Genomic DNA, 18,513 nt, shown 5'->3' on the forward strand with positions numbered 1-18,513 from the left:
ATAATATATGTATGAGGTGCATTAAGAATGGTTTATGCTCTAAGAAGATGTAACGACCCGGCCGGTCGTTTCGAGAGTTATAGCCCCGTTTCCCCCATTTTTACTTCTTTTTGTGTTATTCAGTTATATTATGTTATATCGGGTTAGTTGGTTCGGGTCCGGAAGGAACTCGGAGTGAAATGAGACACTTAGCCTCATAAGAAAAAATTTTAAGTTAGAAAAGTGGACCGGATATGGACCTATGTGTAAATGACCTCGGATTTGAATTTTGATGATCCCAATAGCTCCGTATGGTGATTTTGGGCTTAGGAATGTGTCCGAAATATTATTTGAAAGTCTGTGGAGGAATTAGGCTTGAAATGCCAAAAGATTAATTTTTGAGAAGTTTGACTGGGGGGTTGACTTTTTGATATCGGGGTCGGAATGGAATTCCGGAAGTTGGAGTAGGTTCGTAGTGTCATTTGTGACGTGTATGCAAATTTTGAGGTCATTCGGACGTGGTTTGGTTGGTTTTGGCATCAGTTGCCGAATTTGGAAATTTAGAAGTTCTTAGGCTTGAATCCGAGGGTAATTTGATGATTTGATGTTGTTTTGAGTGATTCGAAGGTTCAACTAAATTGGTATGTTGATATATGACTTGTTGGTATTTTTGGTTAAGGTCCCGAGGGCCTCGGGGTGATTCCGAGTGGTTAACGGATTTGTTGAAGTTGGAAATTGCAGCTGGAGCTGCTGCTTCTGCTTTTTCCGCACCTGCGGAAGAAAAGGTCGTAGGTGCGAGGCCGCTGGTGCGCGTGGGGAGTGCGCAGGTGCGGGCGACGCTGGCCAAGGCTGGGAACGTAGGTGCGAAGAATTGGCCGCATCTGCGAGCCCACAGGTGCGAAGCCTTGAGCGCAGATGCGGAGATGAGGAGTGTGGACTGGTTTCGCAAATGCGCACCTGGGACCGCAGATGCGAGTCTGCAGGTGCGAGGAAGGGGTCTGCAGGTGCGGAAGCTGGGTGATTAAGTGAGTTGCGCAGGTGCGGCTTCTTGGACCGCAGATGCGGTCGCGCGGGTACGAGAAAATGGCCGCAGCTGCGAAAAACCTGGGCAGAAACCATAAATAGAACCCTTCACGAATTTTGGTCATTCTTCACAATTTCAACTCGGTTTTTTGGAGCTTTTGGAGGGGTTTGAAGAGAGAATCAAGGGGATTTCGTTGAGATAAGTTACTTGAGCCCTAATACTTGTATATATGATAATTTTTCGTTGTTTTAATCATGGTAATTAGTGAAAATGAAGGGTTAGGGCTTGAAATATTTGGAGAGTAATTTAAGGATTTGAAGGACCAAACGATGTCGGATTTTGATGAATTTGGTATGGTTAGACTCGTGAGTGAATCTAGTTTTGTAAATTTTTTCGTATTTCGAGATGTGGGCCCGGGTTTGAGCCAATTTCTGGTTTTGGTCTAATTTTATAATTTTTCTTGTGGAATTCATCCCATTAGCTTATATTGATGGTATTGTACTGATTGTGAATAGATTCAGAGCATTAGGAGGCTGAGTCCAGAGGCAAGATCATTGCGGGTTAGAGATTTGACCGGTTTGAGGTAAGTAACGATTGTAAATCTAGTACTGAGGGTATGAAACCCTAGATTTCGTATCATTCTACTATTTTGAAGTGACACACATGCTAGGTGACGGGCGTGTGGGCGTGCACTGTTGGGGATTTGTGACTTGGTCCGTCCCGTAGCAACTGTAAAGTTGCATACTTTGTTGAAACCATTTGATACTTATATGTTTTAGAAAGAATTTCTGTAAATTGGGCTGAATACCATGTTTGGGCCTTGCGCCAAAGTTGTTCGGACCCTTAGAGGCTGTTTCTTACCATCCTCTCACTATTTTCGATTGAAAATCTATACTCAGTCATGTTTATACTTGTTTACCGCATAACTCAATTTTATGACTCTATTTTGATGCATATAAATATTTTGGGCCGAATGCCCTGTTTTACTGAAATGCCTGAGTGGATTGAGAGGTTTATGACTGAATGAGGTCGAGGGCCTGATTTGTGAGGATGAGTGTGGATCGGGGCTGCCCGCCTGCAGCATATTTATGACTGAGTGAGGCCGAGGGCCTAATTGTGAGGATGAGTATGGATCGGGGCTGCTCGCCTGCAGCATACTTTATTATTATAGCACGTGAGTTGTCTGTGCAGATTATAGCGCTTGGGCTGAAGGAGCCCCTACGGAGTCTGTACACACCTCTAGTGAGCGCAGGTACCTACTGAGTGCTAGTGCCGAGTGCTGAGTGACTTGGAGGCATGGGTAATTGTGAGGTATACCCGAGTGGCAAGAGTAACTGTGAGGTTTGCCTGAGGGGCTGTATATGAGCGATGTTTTGCTCGAGGGGCTGTTTATGATTTCATTATTTTTGCTCACCTTTGCATTTAGCCTTCGTATGAAAAACTGTTGGAAAAATATCTTTAAATGATTTTTACTGGAACTGGGTTTAAACGAGATGTTTGATTCAAATCTTGATTTTAAAAGCATGTGGTATTTTACTGAGATTTCCTGATATGAACGTTATATGCTTTATTGCTCGTCACTACTGCTTAGTATTTATTTATTGTTGTTACTTACTGAGTTGGCATACTCACGTTACTCCCTACACCTTGTGTGCATATTCAGGTATAGCTAGACACGGTAGCGGTTATTGAGTGTTCTGGTTGCAGATTTTCTTGGAGATAGAAAGGTAGCTGTTTGGCGATCGCAACCCCTGCTTTTCTCCCTCTTATCTTCCTCTAGTTGTATTTGGCTATTTTCCGGGCTGAGTTAGCCTTGATATTGTTAGACAGATTGTAGTAGATGCTCATGACTAGTGACACCCCGATGTCGGGCTTTTCTTTTCTGCACTTCTATTTTTTTCTTTGATTTGAACTCTTTAAATGGAGGTTTTATGTTAAATAACCTTGGAAGTATCTCTAAAATGAAAATATCGGTTTGTTTTGGAAATGAGTCGGCTTGCCTAGTTCCACGATAGGCGCCATCATGACAGGGGTTAGTTTTGGGTCGTGACAAATTGGTATCAGAGCCTAGGTTACATAGGTCTCACGAGTCATGAGCGGGTTTAGTAGAGTCTTGCGGATCGGTACGGAGACGTCTGTACTTATCTTTGAGAGGATGCAGAACCTTTAGGAAACTTCACATTCTTGAATTCTTGTCGTGTGAATCTGTTGATTCTAGTAACTAAACATCTGATGTTTCATTATCTCACAGATGGTGAGGACTCGTACTACCGGTCAGGAGGGCCAACCACCAGTACCACCAGCGAGGGCCGCGAGAGGCCAAGGCCGTGGTAGAGGCCGTGGTAGGGGCAGAGGTCCAGCCCGTACAACAGTTGGGGTAGTACCTGCAGATCCACCGGTTGTCCCAGATCAGGACCAAGTTTCAGTTGTTGATGCACCAGCTTAGGCACCACCTGTGCCTATTGTGATTCCAAGCCTTCAGGAGGCCCTAACTCAGATTCTGACAGCGTGTACTGGCCTTGCTCAGGCAGTCTCTATTTCGACGGCCACAACCACTTCTCAGGCTAGGGGAGGCACTCAGACTCCTATCGCTGGCACACCTGAGCAGGTTATTCAGGGACTTCAGACACCGGAGGCACCACCAGCCTAGCCGGTTGCTGTTTTTCAGGATTATGTGGTTCTTGCTATGCCTGAGGATGATCAACGTAGGTTGGAGAGGTTTGGAAGACTCCAGCCACTACCTTTCAGTGGCACAGAAAGAGAGGATGCTTAGGACTTTTTGGACAGGTGTCAGAGGATACTCCGTATTGCTGGTATTTTGGAGACTTATGGGGTCTCATTCACTACCTTTCAGTTTTCTGGGGCTGCACTCAGATGGTGGGAGACTTATGAGAGGTGTAGGCTTGTTGGCGCAGCACCCCTTACTTGGCAGCAGTTCTCCGTGGTCTTTTTGGAGAAGTTCGTGCCTCGATCTCGAAGAGAGGAGCTGCGCAGACAGTTTGAGGGGCTTCGCCAGGGTGATATGTCTGTGACACAGTATGAGATGAGGTTCTCTGAGTTGGCCCGTCATGCTATCTGGTTGGTTCCCACGGACAGAGAGAGGATCATGAGGTTTATTGATGGCCTCACTTATCAGCTACAGTTGCTCATGACCAGGGACCGGGTTTTGGGTGCTACCTTTGATGAGGTTGTCGACATTGCTCGGCAGATTGAGATGGTTCGCGGTCAGGAGAGGGTTGAGAGAGAGGCCAAGAGGCCTCGTGGTCAGGGTGGATTCAGCGGTGCTCCTTTTGGGGGTCAGTTCCAGCACGATAGAGGTCGTCATTTCAGAAAGGCTCAGTCAGCTCGGCCATTTCATTGGGGTGCATCATCTGGCCATGGTTCTCACAGTTCTCATCAGGGCCACTCATCACTTAGTGCCCTTCCAGTTCAGAGTTCGTCCTGTGCTCCACCTATTCAGGGCTCTTCCATGCCAGGTTGTTCTACCAGTCATCCCGATGCTAGGGGTTCCCTTCAGTTTCCGCCGCTAGCACCAAGGAGTTATTTTGAGCGTGGGGAGCTTGGGCATATGTGGAGGTAGTGTCCTCGTCGTCATGGAGGTCTATCTTAGCAGAGGAGTCAGCCTCCAACTACAGCACCAGCTACCTCACCATCCGTCCAGTCAGCTCGGGGTGGAGGTCAGTCAGCTAGGGATCGCCCTAGAGGGGGAGGCAGATCAGGGGGTGGTCAGGACCGTTTCTATGCTCTCCCTACCAGACCCGATGCTATTGCTTCAGATGCTGTGATAACAGGTATTGTCTTAGTTTTCCACAAAGATGCCTTAGTATTATTTGACCCTGGTTCCCCGTATTCATATGTTTCCTCGTATTTCATCCATTTTCTGGATATGCCCCGTGAGTCCTTAGTTTCATTTGTATGTGTATCTACTCCTGTGGGCGATACTATTATTGTGGACCATGTATATCGGTCATGTGCGGTGACTATTGGGGGTCTAGAGACCCTAGTGGATTTATTGTTGCTCAGTATGGTTGGCTTTGATGTGATATTGGGTATCGATTGGTTATATCCATGTCATGCTGTTCTAGATTGTCACGCTAAGACGGTGACGTTGGCTATGCCGGGAATTATGAGGGTTGAGTGGAGCAGTTCTGTAGATTATGTACCAAGTAGGGTGATTTCATATTTAAAGGCTCAACGCATGGTTGAGAAGGGTTGCCTATCTTATTTGGCTTTTGTGAGGGATGTTAGTGCAGATACTTCTGTCATTGATTCTGTTCCGGTGGTACGTGATTTTTCGGATGTGTTTCCTGCAGACATGCCGGGCATGCCGCCTGACAGGGATATTGATTTTGGTATTGATTTGGTGCCGGGCACTCAGCCCATTTCTATTCCACCGCATCGTATGGCACCGGGGGAGTTGAAGGAATTGAAAGAACAGCTTCAGGAACTCCTTGATAAGGGGTTTATTAGGCCTAGTGTGTCACCTTGGGGTGCACCGGTTCTATTTGTGAAGAAGAAGGATGGTTCCATGAGAATGTGTATTGATAATAGGTAGTTGAACAAGGTCACAGTCAAGAATAAGTATACTTTGCCTCGCATTGATGATTTATTCGACCAGCTTTAGGGAGCGAGGGTGTTCTCCAAGATTGATTTGAGATCCGGTTATCACCAGCTGAAGATTCAGGATTCAGATATTCTTAAGACAGCTTTCAGGACCCGATATGGCCATTATGAGTTCTTGGTGATGTCTTTTGGGCTGACCAACGCCCCAGCAGCGTTCATGCATTTGATGAACAATGTATTTCAGCCCTATTTGGACTCATTCGTTGTTGTATTCATTGATGACATCTTGGTGTACTCTCGTAACCAGGAGGAGCACGCTCAGCATTTGAAGATTGTATTACAGAGATTGAGGGAGGAGAAGCTTTATGCAAAGTTCTCCAAATATGAGTTTTGGCTCAGTTCAGTAGCATTCTTGGGGCACGTGGTGTCCAGTGAGGGTATTCAGGTGGACCAGAAGAAGATAGAGGTGGTGTAAAGTTGGCCCAGACCGTCCTCAGCCACAGAGATTAGGAGTTTTCTTGGTTTGGCGGGTTACTACCGTCACTTTGTGGAGGTAATTTCATCTATTGCATCGCCCTTGACCAAATTGACCCAAAAAGGTGCTCCATTCAGGTGGTCGGATTAATATAAGGAGAGCTTTCAGAAGCTCAAGACTGCTTTGACCACAACTCCAGTGTTAGTTCTGCCATCAGCTTTAGGTTCTTACACCGTGTATTGTGATGCCTCGAAGATAGGCATTGGTTGTGTTTTGATGCAGGAGGGTAGGGTGATTGCCTATGCCTCGCGCCAGTTGAAGACCCATGAGGATAACTATCCTGTCCATGATATTGAGTTAGCAGCCATTGTTCACGCCTTGAAGATTTGGCATCATTATTTGCATGGGGTTCATTATGAGATCTATACAGATCACCGGAGTCTGCAGTACTTGTTAAAGCAGGAAAGGATCTTAATTTGTGTCAGCGGAGATGGTTGGAGCTTCTTAAGGACTGTGATATCACTATTTTGTACCATCCGGGGAAGGCCAATGTTGTGGCCGATGCTTTGAGTCGCCGGGCAGAGAGTTTGGGGAGTTTAGCATATCTTCCAGCAGCATAGAGACCTTTGGCATTGGATGTTCAGGCCTTAGAGGGCGAGCTCATCGGATTAGATATTTCGGAGCCTAGTCGGGTATTGGCTTGTGTGGTCTCCAAGTCTTCTCTTTATGACCGTATCAGGGAAGGTCAGAATGATGACCCCTACTTGCTCGTTCTTCAGGACAGGGTTTGGAGAGGTGATGCTAGGGATGTGACTATTGGTGATGACGGCGTGCTGAGAATGCAGGGCTGGATATGTGTGCCTAATGTAGATGGGCTTCGAGAGTTGATTCTTGAGGAGGCCCACAGCTCGCGGTATTCCATCCATCCGGGTGCAGCGAAAATGTACCAGGATTTGAGGCAGCACTATTGGTGGAGGCGGATGAAGAAGGATATAGTTGGGTTTGTGGCTCGGTGTCTAAACTGTCAGCAGGTTAAGTATGAGCATCAGAGTCCGGGAGGCTTGCTTCAGAGATTAGAAATCCCAGAGTGGAAGTGGGAGCAGATCACTATGGACTTTGTACTTGGGCTCCCACAGACTTCGAGGAAGTTTGATGCTATTTGGGTTAATGTGGATCGGCTGACCAAGTCCGCGCACTTCATTCCAGTTGGTACTACTTACTTTTCAGAGCGGTTGGCTGAGATTTTCATCCAAGAAATCGTTCGCCTGCATGGTGTCCCAGTTTCCATCATTTTAGATAGGGGTACTCAGTTCACATCACAGTTTTAGAGGGCCGTGCAGTGAGAGTTGGGTACTCAGGTTGAGTTAAGCTCAACTTTTCACCCTCAAACGGACGGGCAGTCCGAGAGCACTATTCAGATATTGGAGGAGATGTTGCGTTGTTGTGTCATTGACTTTGGGGGTTCATGGGACCGGTTTCTGCCACTCACGGAGTTTGCATATAGCAACAGTTATCAGTCGAGTATTCAGATGGCTCCGTATGAGGCTTTATATGGGAGGAGGTATAGATCTCCGGTTGGATGGTTTGAGCTGGGTGAGGCTAGGCTCTTAGGAACAGACTTGGTCCAGGACACATTAGATAAGGTGAAATTAATTCAGGAGTGGCTTCGCACGGCGCGGTCTAGGCAGAAGAGCTACGCGGATAGGAAGGTCCATGATGTGTCTTTTATAGTTGGGGAGAAGGTTTTGCTGAAGGTATCACCCATGAAGGGTGTTATGAGGTTTGGGAAGAGGGGCAAGTTGAGCCCCCGGTTCATTGGGCCTTCTGAGGTGCTTCAGAGAATAGGGGAAGTGGCTTATAAGCTTGCCTTGCCACCTAGCTTGTCGAGTGTGCATCTAGTGTTTCATGTTTCCATGCTCCGGAAGTATATTGGAGATCCGTCTCATGTTTTGAATTTCAGCACGGTTCAGTTGGAGGGTGATATGACTTATGATGTGGAGCCGGTGGCTATTTTGGATCAGCAGGTTCGAAGGTTGAGGTCAAAGGATATAGCTTCAGTGAAGGTGCAATGGAGAGGTCAGCCTGTGGAGGAGGCCACCTGGGGAGACCGAGCGGGAGATGCGGAGCAGATATCCACGCCTATTCGAGACTCCAGGTATGTTTCTAGACCCGTTCGAGGATGAACGGATGTTTAAGAGGGGGAGGATGTAACGACCCGGCCGGTCGTTTAAAGAGTTATAGCCCCGTTTTTCCCATTTCTACTTCTTTTTGTGTTATTAAGCTATATTATGTTATATCGGGTTAGTTGGTTCGGGTCCGGAAGGAACTCGGAGTAAAATTAGACACTTAGTCTCATAATAGAAAATTTTAAGTTAAAAAGTGGACCGGATATAGACCTATGTGTAAACGACCTCAGATTTAAATTTTGATAATCTCAATAGCTCTGTATGGTGATTTTGGGCTTAGGAACGTGTCCGAAAGTTTAATTTTTGAGAAGTTTGACTGGGGGGTTGACTTTTTGATATCTGGGTCAAAATGGAATTCCAAAAGTTGGAGTAGGTTCGTAGTGTCATTTGTGACGTGTGTGCAAATTTTGAGGTCATTCGGACGTGGTTTGGTTGGTTTTGGCATCGGTTGCCGAATTTGAAAATTTAGAAGTTCTTAGGCTTGAAGCCGAGGGTAATTTGATGATTTGATGTTGTTTTGAGTGATTCGAAGGTTCTACTTAGTTGGTATGTTGATATATGACTTGTTGGTATTTTTTGTTGAGGTCCCGAGGGCCTCGAGGTGATTCCGGGTGGTTAACGGATTTGTTGAAGTTGGAAATTGCAGCTGGAGCTGCTGCTTCTGCTATTTCCGCACCTGCGGAAGAAAGGGTCGCAGGTGTGAGGCCGCTGGTACGCGTGGGGAGTGCACAGGTGCGGGCGACGCTGGGCCAAGGCTGGAAACAAAGGTGCGAAGAATTGGCTGCATCTGCGAGCCCGCAGGTACGAAGCCTTGAGCGCAGATGCAGAGATGAGGAGTGTGGACTGGTTTCGCAGATGCGCACCTGGGACCGCAGATGCGAGTCCTCAGGTGCGAGGAAGGGGTCCGCAGGTGCGGAAGCTGGGTGATTAAGTGAGTTGCGCAAGTGCGGCTTCTTGGACCGCAGGTTCGGTCGCGTAGGTGCGAGAAAATGGCCGCAGGTGCGAAAAACCTGGGCAGAAACCATAAATAGAACCCTTCGCGAATTTTGGTCATTCTTCACAATATCAACTTGGTTTTTTGGAGCTTTTGGAGGGGTTTGAAGAGGGAATCAAGGGAAATTCGTTGAGGTAAGTTACTTGAGCCCTAATACTTGTATATATGGTGATTTTTCGTTGTTTTAATCAGGGTAATTAGTGAAAATGAGGGGTTAGGGCTTGGAATTTTTGGAGAGTAATTTAAGAATTTGAAGGACCAAACGATGTCGGATTTTGATGAATTTGGTATAGTTAGACTCGTGAGTGAATGAGCTTTCTAGTTTTGTAAATTTTGTCAGATTTCGAGATGCGGGCCCGGGGGCCGGGTTTGAGCCAATTTCGGGTTTCATCCCATTAGCGCGTATTGATGGTATTGTACTAATTGTGAATAGATTCGGAGAATTTGGAGGCCGAGTCCAGAGGCAAGATCATTGCGGGTTAGATATTTGACCGGTTTAAGGTAAGTAACAATTGTAAATCTAGTACTGACGGTATGAAACCCCGGATTTCGTATCATTCTACTATTTTGAAGTGACGCACATGCTAGGTGACGGGCGTGTGGGCGTGCACTATTGGGGATTTGTGACTTGGTCCTTCTCGTAGCAACTGTAAAGTTGCATACTTTGTTGAAACCATTTGATACTTATATGATTTAGAAAGAATTTCTGTAAATTGGGCTGAATACCATGTTTGGGCCTTGCGCCAAAGCTGTTCGGATCCTTAAGGGCTGTTTCTTACCATCCTCTCACTATTTTTGATTGAAAATCTATACTCAGTCATGTTTATACTTATTTACTGCATAACTCAGTTTTATAACTCGATTTTGATACATATAAATATTTTGGGCCGAATGGCCTGTTTTACTGAAATGCCCGAGTGGCTTGAGAGATTTATGACTGAGTGAGGCCGAGGGCCTGATTTGTGAGGATGAGTGTGGATCGGGGCTGCCCGCCTGCGGCATATTTATGACTGAGTGAGGCCGGGGGTCTGATTGTGAGGATGAGTGTGGATCGCGGCTTCCCGCCTGCAGCATACTTTATTATTATAGCACGTGAGTTGTCCGTGCAGATTATAGCGCTTGGGCTGAAGGAGCCCCTCCGAAATATGTACATACTCCCAGTGAGCGCAGGTACCTACTGAGTGCGAGTGCCGAGTGCTGAGTGATTGGGAGGCATGAGTGATTTTGAGGTATGCCCGAGTGGCCAGAGTGACTTTGAGGTTTGCCCGAGGGGCTGTATATGAGCAATGTTTTGCCCGAGGAGCTGTTTATGATTTCATCATTTTTTCTCACCTTTGCATTGAGCCTTCGTTTGAAAAACTGTTGGAAAAATATCTTTAAATGATTTTTACTGGAACTGGGTTTAAATGAGATGTTTGATTCAAATCCTGATTTTAAAAGCATGTGGTATTTTACTGAGATTTCCTGATATGATTGATATATGCTTTATTGCTCGTCACTACTACTCAGTATTTATTTATTATTATTACTTACTGAGTTGGCGTGCTCACGTTACTCCCTGCACCGTGTGTGTAGATTCAGGTGTAGCTAGACACGGTAGCGGTTATTGAGTGTTCTGGTTGCAGAATTTCTTGGAGATAGCAAGGTAACTGTTTGGCGATCGCAGCCCCTGCTCTTCTCCCTCTTATCTTCCTCTAGTTGTATTTAGCTATTTTTCGGGCTGAGTTAGCCTTGATATTGTTAGACAAATTGTAGTAGATGCTCATGACTAGTGACACCCTGATGTCGGGCTTTTCTTTTGCGCACTTCTATTTTTTTCTTTGATTTGAACTCTTTAAATGGAGGTTTTATGTTAAATAATCTTGGAATTATCTTTAAAATAAAAATATCGGTTTGTTTTTGAAATAAGTCAGCTTTCCTAGTTCCACGATAGGCGCTATCATGACAGGGGTTAGTTTTGGGTCGTGACAGAAGAGCCCTAAGGCTATGTCAAGTTGAAAATTATATGATGAGATAAAGTTTCAAGTGAGTTCGCACAAGACCTAATTTAAAACAAGAATAACTCTCAAGATATGAAGTGTTATATGGTGTATAACCTATTAAAAGAAAGGCCTATGTGTCTAGTTGCTAATTCTTCAAACCGTTCATCATTTGGAGATTCCTACAAGAATTTATGATCTTTTTACTAAAGGGTGGAAGAACAGCTACACGAGTTTTGCGTAGCCTACGCACTATAGCAGCGTAGCCTACGCACCATTGCGTAGGCAAATCCAGCAGCTTCAAACTGAAAAGGGATAGAAGTCCACCCTGCGTAGCCTACGCAGGGAGGCTACACAGCTTTAGGGTCCATTTTAAAGGGGCTGAAACAAGAGGTTTAGAGAGAGAAAACATTAGTTCTTCAACTTAAAATTGATTTCTAGAGAGAAGGAGGAGCTCGTCCACCATGGTTACACTTCAAGGTAAGTTATTTTGATACAAGGATAATTATATAATATTATTTAGTGATAATACTACATTATTATGGATCAAATCCATAGGAAATAGGTTGAATCTTCAAGAACACCAAAACGAGAAAAAGTTAGATTCTTCCACCAAGAGGTAATCCCTTCACTCGAGCTTCATATATATGTCATATTGGAGTATGGGTAGCATATGTATGAGGTTTATTTGAAGTTATAATGGGATATTGTATGAACCCTAAGGGAGGGTCTTGAAAATGATATTTTGGGCAAAGAAGAAGATGAACAGTGATGAATTGATATAAAATGAATTGTTTTAAGTTTCTAATGATTCCAATAGACTCTATAACTTAATTGATTAACGAATTGAATAGGGAATCACCATTTGGATAAGATACAACACTAGTTCTTGAAATGGGTGTTCTTGAACATATGATTTTGTTGGGGAAGACAATGAATAGTGACTTAATGATGTTGGGTAATTGACATAGTATTATTAAGGACTCCAAATGAGTATTAAAATGATAATAATAAAATTAAATAGGCTAATAGATGAGCCTATTGGATAATTTGGGATGGTTGAAGTCTTGTTGCCGAATTGTGAAGCCTAAATGGATATTTATGAATCTTTTCGTATTTATTTTGATGTAGTTGAGATATCTAATGGTAGGTATTGAATTGTGGGTAATATTTGGACATTTTAATCAATTGGAGCATTATAGTTTTTTCAGAGTTTGAAGGTTGAGATAAGTAACTCTTCTAATCTTGGAGCTGAGGGTATGAACCCTGATTATACGTGTTATGTGTTTTGGTGTTGAGGTGACGCATATGCTAGGTGACGGGCGTGTGGGTGTGCACCGTGCGAACTGTTACTCCGTTATTCCTATGGTAATGTGTAATTACCTGAATTTATCTGTAATTATGAAATGTCTACGTACTAGAGTTATCGAGTTGTGACTCATGTTAGAAATAATGCTTAAGCAAATGTTGGTATTATTAGGACCCACTGAGGTCATTTCTGCTATTGATTTTTTTGTTTAAATTATAAATTCATACTCGGTCATGTTCATTCATTTCATATCATCTCTCAGTCTCTGTTGCTATTTATTGATTCATCATATCATCATTTTGGGCTAGTTTCATGACATTGTGAGCCAAGAGACTGGAGAGATTGATGACTGAGTGAGGACGAGGGCCTAATTATGAGGATAATTATGGGATCAGGCTACACGCTGAAGCAGACCATATTGGCTTATTATAGTATGCGAGTTGTCCGTACAGATCCAGATATTGATACTATAATACGTGAGTTGTCCGTGCAGCACGTGAGTTGTTCGTGCAGATTATAGCGCTGGGCTGAAGGAGCTCCTCTGGAGTTTGTACACACCCCTAGTGAGCGCAGATACCTACTGAATGCGAGTGCCGACTGCCGAGCGATTGGGAGGATTGAGTGACTGTGAGGATTGAGTGACTGTGAGAACTGAGTGACTGTGTGAACTGAGTAACTGTGAGGACTGAATGACTGGGAGCACTGAGTGAATTGATACTCTGAGAGTATGCATATGGTTTCATCACTGAGTTGCATAGCACTAATATGCACACTTAACATACATGCATAGAGATGCATTTTTCCTCATGCTGTACGATATTGCATCCATTCATGACTTCACATACTCATTGATATGTGGGTATAGAAATGTATTTTTCTCATGCCATTGGAAAATAAAACATCTTATCTGTTGTTGAAAAGTTTTTCGGGAAAAATCACAGTTTTTACAAAAGAAACATACTCATATTTTGATGATTTCGGCAAAAAATTTTGAATTTTACTGTTATAATTGAAAAGAAAATGTTTATTTTCTGGAACAAGCTGAGCATTTATTGTTGAGTTATTACTGGTGTTATTTTCATTATATTGTTATGATTTGCTGTTGGTTATTGGTGTTGGACCTTGATCTTTGTTCCAGGTCGTCACTACTTTCAACCTAAGGTTATGTTTGTTATTATTGAGTACATGTGGTCAGTTGTACTCATACTACACTTCTGTACCTTGCGTGCATATATTTGATGTTGATGTTGCTGTGATCGATGAGAGCTGGATTTGAAGATGTACCTGTATTCCGGTCGTAGCTGCCTCTTGTTCATGGTAGCCTAGATTTATAAAAATCTGTTTATATACATTTCGAACAGATGATGTATTTATTTCATACCAGCTTCATAAATTCTAATATTATAAGCTCATGATCTGTACTACTAGTACTTGAGGAATGTATTAGAGTTAGTTAAATATCAATTATATTGGATAGTTGTTAATTGGCTTACCTGATGAGTTGGGTTAGGTGCCATCACGACTAGGTGGATTTTGGGTCGTGACATAATTATATCAAATTTTATATTAAGGGAAATAATAAAGAAAGAGGGGGTGGAGATAGTGTGAGAAAAAATATATTTTGAGTAATGTAAAAAATAAAATAAAAATAACAAATAAATAATACTCAAAAATATAATTGATAAATTTAAACATTAATCTGAGCTATAGAATAAAAGAACACATGAATAAAAGTAGATGAATATTTTTATTACAATGAATAAAAAAATCAAAGTCATTGTTATATTGAGAGTAGCAGAAGATATCAACAATTCTACATTATAGGTAACTTAATAACATGGACAAGAAACCAAAAAAAGGAGAAACACATATGTAAATACAAAATTTCAGTATTGAGATATATAAAAGGATAAGACTTATTTCATCTTTGAGATGAGAAAGTTTTTGAAATAATTCATATGGTCATGCTATATAGATAAGATCGCGCAACTGAAAATATTATAGTAGATAAAACTAAAATTAACAATATAGACAATTGACATAATTCTAAGAAACAAATAAAAATATAAATAAATATTTTAAATTTTTATGTAGTAATTTTAATAAAAAATTAAAAGTCAATTTCATACTAAATACAAAAAGGAAGGAGAATTTAATTTAATTGCTTTTTGAAAGTGATACTAAAATAATGATTATACAATTATTAACATATTTATGACATATAACAATCGAACTTCTCTATTTAAACTTTGAACTAATTCAACACCACACATTTAGAAAAATAATATAACAATATTCATATTAGAGATATGGTTTTATCCATACTTTAAATGTATTTGAAAAACATCAGTAAATAAATAACACTCAAAAATATTATTGATAAATTTGAACAACGAGACAATTCTGAGAAATAGTCATTCAAGATAAAGTCAAGTTAAATTTTACGAGTAATACAAAACTATATCCCTTTTATTATATTAATGTGGTAAGTTGCTAAATATTTCATGTCATAATTTGATAATACTAAGTAAAGGATAATACAATTAGAATAAGCAAGGAACAAACAAAATATAAATTTTAGAAAAAATATAGAAATATACGACTTATAAGTAGAATTATGATGAGAAAATTCGTACATATACTCATAATTGAAATTATAATAAATAAAGAATCATGAAGGAAGAATATTACAGAAAGAAAGAATCGAAGCGATAACGTAAAATGTATATATTAATTAATATTTTTATATAGGAAGTTTTAGTTATTAAATAGAAGAATATAACTCATAATTCCATAGTGAAAAATAATTAAAAAATAAAATAATATTACTATATATATATATATATATATATATATATATATATATATATATATATATATATATATATATATATATATATAGAGAGAGAGAGAGAGAGAGAGAGAGAGAGAGTATATTTTTAAAATAAAATTAAAACGCTTATCTTTTTATATTTTTGATAAATTTAAAATTATAATTTAACCAAAAATAATATATTACATAATTTTAAATATAAGTAGAATGCAAAATGAGAAAAATAATCAAATATTATAGTAGAAAAGAATGTATAAAAAGAGAGGAATAAAGATAACATTAAAATATTTATAATTTAAATTAATTAATAAAAATAAGAGGTAAGTAAATAACACTCCAAAAATATATTGATAAATTTAGACAATTAAAGAATTTTAAACAGTAAAAATAATAAAAATATTTTTAGAGTAAGAAAATATATATCTATGTTATACCATAGAAAAATTATTACAAAATATTAAGCCAATTGATAAGTTAATAAAAGTCACATTAGTAAATATTTAGTACAAAATACTTGCTAATTTAACAAAAATAAAAAATAAAAATAAATAATTTATTTAATTGCCATATGATATGTATCCTTTAATTATATAAATTTGTTATATTTCTTCACATTGTATTAAAATATAAAGTAGCAAATAAAATTTATTAAAATAATATGATATATCATATCTTAATTTCATAGGATTCTTTAAGTTTGTCCGCTCATGGCACGGGTATAACACTAGTAACCATGATAACTATCAACGGGCTCATAAACAACCAGAAATTTTTAAAGAAGGAAGAAGTACTAAGCAAAGAGTGAAAGATTACTTTGCAAAATAGGTGCTACAGGAAGCAATGTTGATAGATGCGGTGTCGCCCAACACTACTTCACTAATTTTTCTTATATATATATATATATATATATATATATATGCAAATAAACATTGCTATCAGTGCTTTTTATAAAACAGTTTGACAAATTGGTTTACTAGGTCTCTGATGAAGCCTTCAATTTTGCGTAAGAGGCCGATAGAAACTATCATCGAATCAAAAAATATAAAAGAGAAAGAGAACAAAGAAAAGATGTTATTTGCTGAAAATGGGTCTCTAACCCAAGGCCGAATAGTAAGAAAAATTGGAAAAGTACTTACACTCTGTTTGGATCATTGTTACCCATCGTTTTATAATGTATGTATTGTACTGTATTGTATTGTATCGTATCGTTTTATGAATACAATGTTTGGGTAGACTGTATTGTTTATTGTTGTTAAATAACATTTTGCTGTTTGGTTTGACTGTATTGTACTGTATAGTAACTGATAAGTTTATTAAAATACCCTTAATTATTTTAAATATTTAATTTATCAAGAATTACACATAAAAATTATTTAAGAAAACCACTTTCTACTAATTTATCATCAATTATGTCTTATATATAAGTTAAGTAATTAAATTCATGCAAATCCTATCGAAATTAGTGAAACAAGTTAATAATATTAAAAATAATAATAAGTACACTATGTTCATAATTAGATCATCATAATAAAAAAAAAAATATTAAGTAGACTCCATTTAAAATTTAGATCATAAGTAATATTTCCTAACAACCAATATCATAAAGCTAATTGGAGATAAAGTAATTAGAATTGGAATTACAAATCAAAGTAGAAGAAAAAATAAAACAAAAGTTAGGGAAAACCTATACCTGAAGAGTTTGGAAGTGGCAGAAGCAACGAGATTTTCACGTTATTAGACTTTGCGTATATAGCTTATATTTGGGATGCTGTCTTTGAGAATTTATATAGGTTATTAAACTTCACGTAGAATTTTATTATAAAATTATATGAGAAAGAGATTTTGCTATTATTTAAAATAAAAAAAGGTAAAAGGTAAAATAGAATTATAAAGTAATAAGTTAGGACATAATTAGAAAGAAAAATAGGAAACGATCCCACCACACCAAATCGGTTGTTTCAAAAAATGGGACTTTTCATTGTTCCGGAAGAACGGATTTAACAATATAATACAACCAATTTTAACTAAACAATCAAAACAAATATTATTTTGAGAAAATAATACAATACGATACAATGGGTAACAACGATCCAAACAAGCTGTTAAAGAAATTATCATTGAAGTTAAAGTAAACCACCTTAATTGATGAGTATAAAAAGATACAGAACCTTGAGTAAGCATCTGCATCAGATTTAGAAAACTTTGAAATCTCAGAATAGTTGAGCTCCTTATCAGGACCAAGCAGAAGATAACGATTTTTGCCGAGGCTAGCGGGTTCCGGTGACCCCTCACTCTCCACTGTAGATTCGCCTCTGCTCTTTGTAAGTGATTATATAGTTAAACTCTCTATAACAATATCGTTTGTTTCGATATTTTAATTTTATAGTGATTAACCGCTATACACCTATAATAATATTTGACGGTTAAATATTTTTAACTGTTATAGAAAAAACTTATCAAAAAAATTAATTGTTTTTTTAAATGTTAAATATTAACGTTAAAAAATTATTCAAAGTTTAAATCTCAGAAAAGATATACATATTCATTAATTAAATATTAAAGAAAATAAATTTCTCCAATAATTACTCATGAGTGACCGTAAGATTTCTTATTTGTATTAATACGATGCTATCGGACTAACTTGACGTCTAGACTCTCTATGGAATGAATAATACTAATCAAGGAACCAATAGGCCTCACATAAATACTTTAATACGATACAAGAAATATTGAGTTCAATGAAATGATTAAAGTTTAGAGAGTATTTTTTAAATCTTATAACTTATGCCCGAAGGAAACTATGTTCAATGGAAAAGATATTGCAAATCTTCAAATCTTAAGCATAATATAGGAGATGAAAACTCATCCAATGAAAAAGAATGTGTACATATATTCAAAACTCGAATGACTAACACATCTATCATATATAATTATCCCCACGATAAATACTTCTATAATTCTTCCATGCCACATAGCAAAAATCTGAATATTAGCAGTCGATCAACCAGACGAGTACCGCAATGCCATTGAAGCATCCGTAAGTCAAAACTCAGTGTGCCTTCTGAATGTACACTCTTCTTAGGTAATACGAAATAGTGCCAACATCTGAAATCGTCCGTGCTGCATAAACTCATGACCTTCCTTTTGAAACTAAATCATATACTTGCACAT

Source organism: Nicotiana tabacum, chromosome 23, assembly GCF_000715075.1.
Source record: "Nicotiana tabacum cultivar K326 chromosome 23, ASM71507v2, whole genome shotgun sequence".
NCBI lineage: Eukaryota > Viridiplantae > Streptophyta > Magnoliopsida > Solanales > Solanaceae > Nicotiana > Nicotiana tabacum.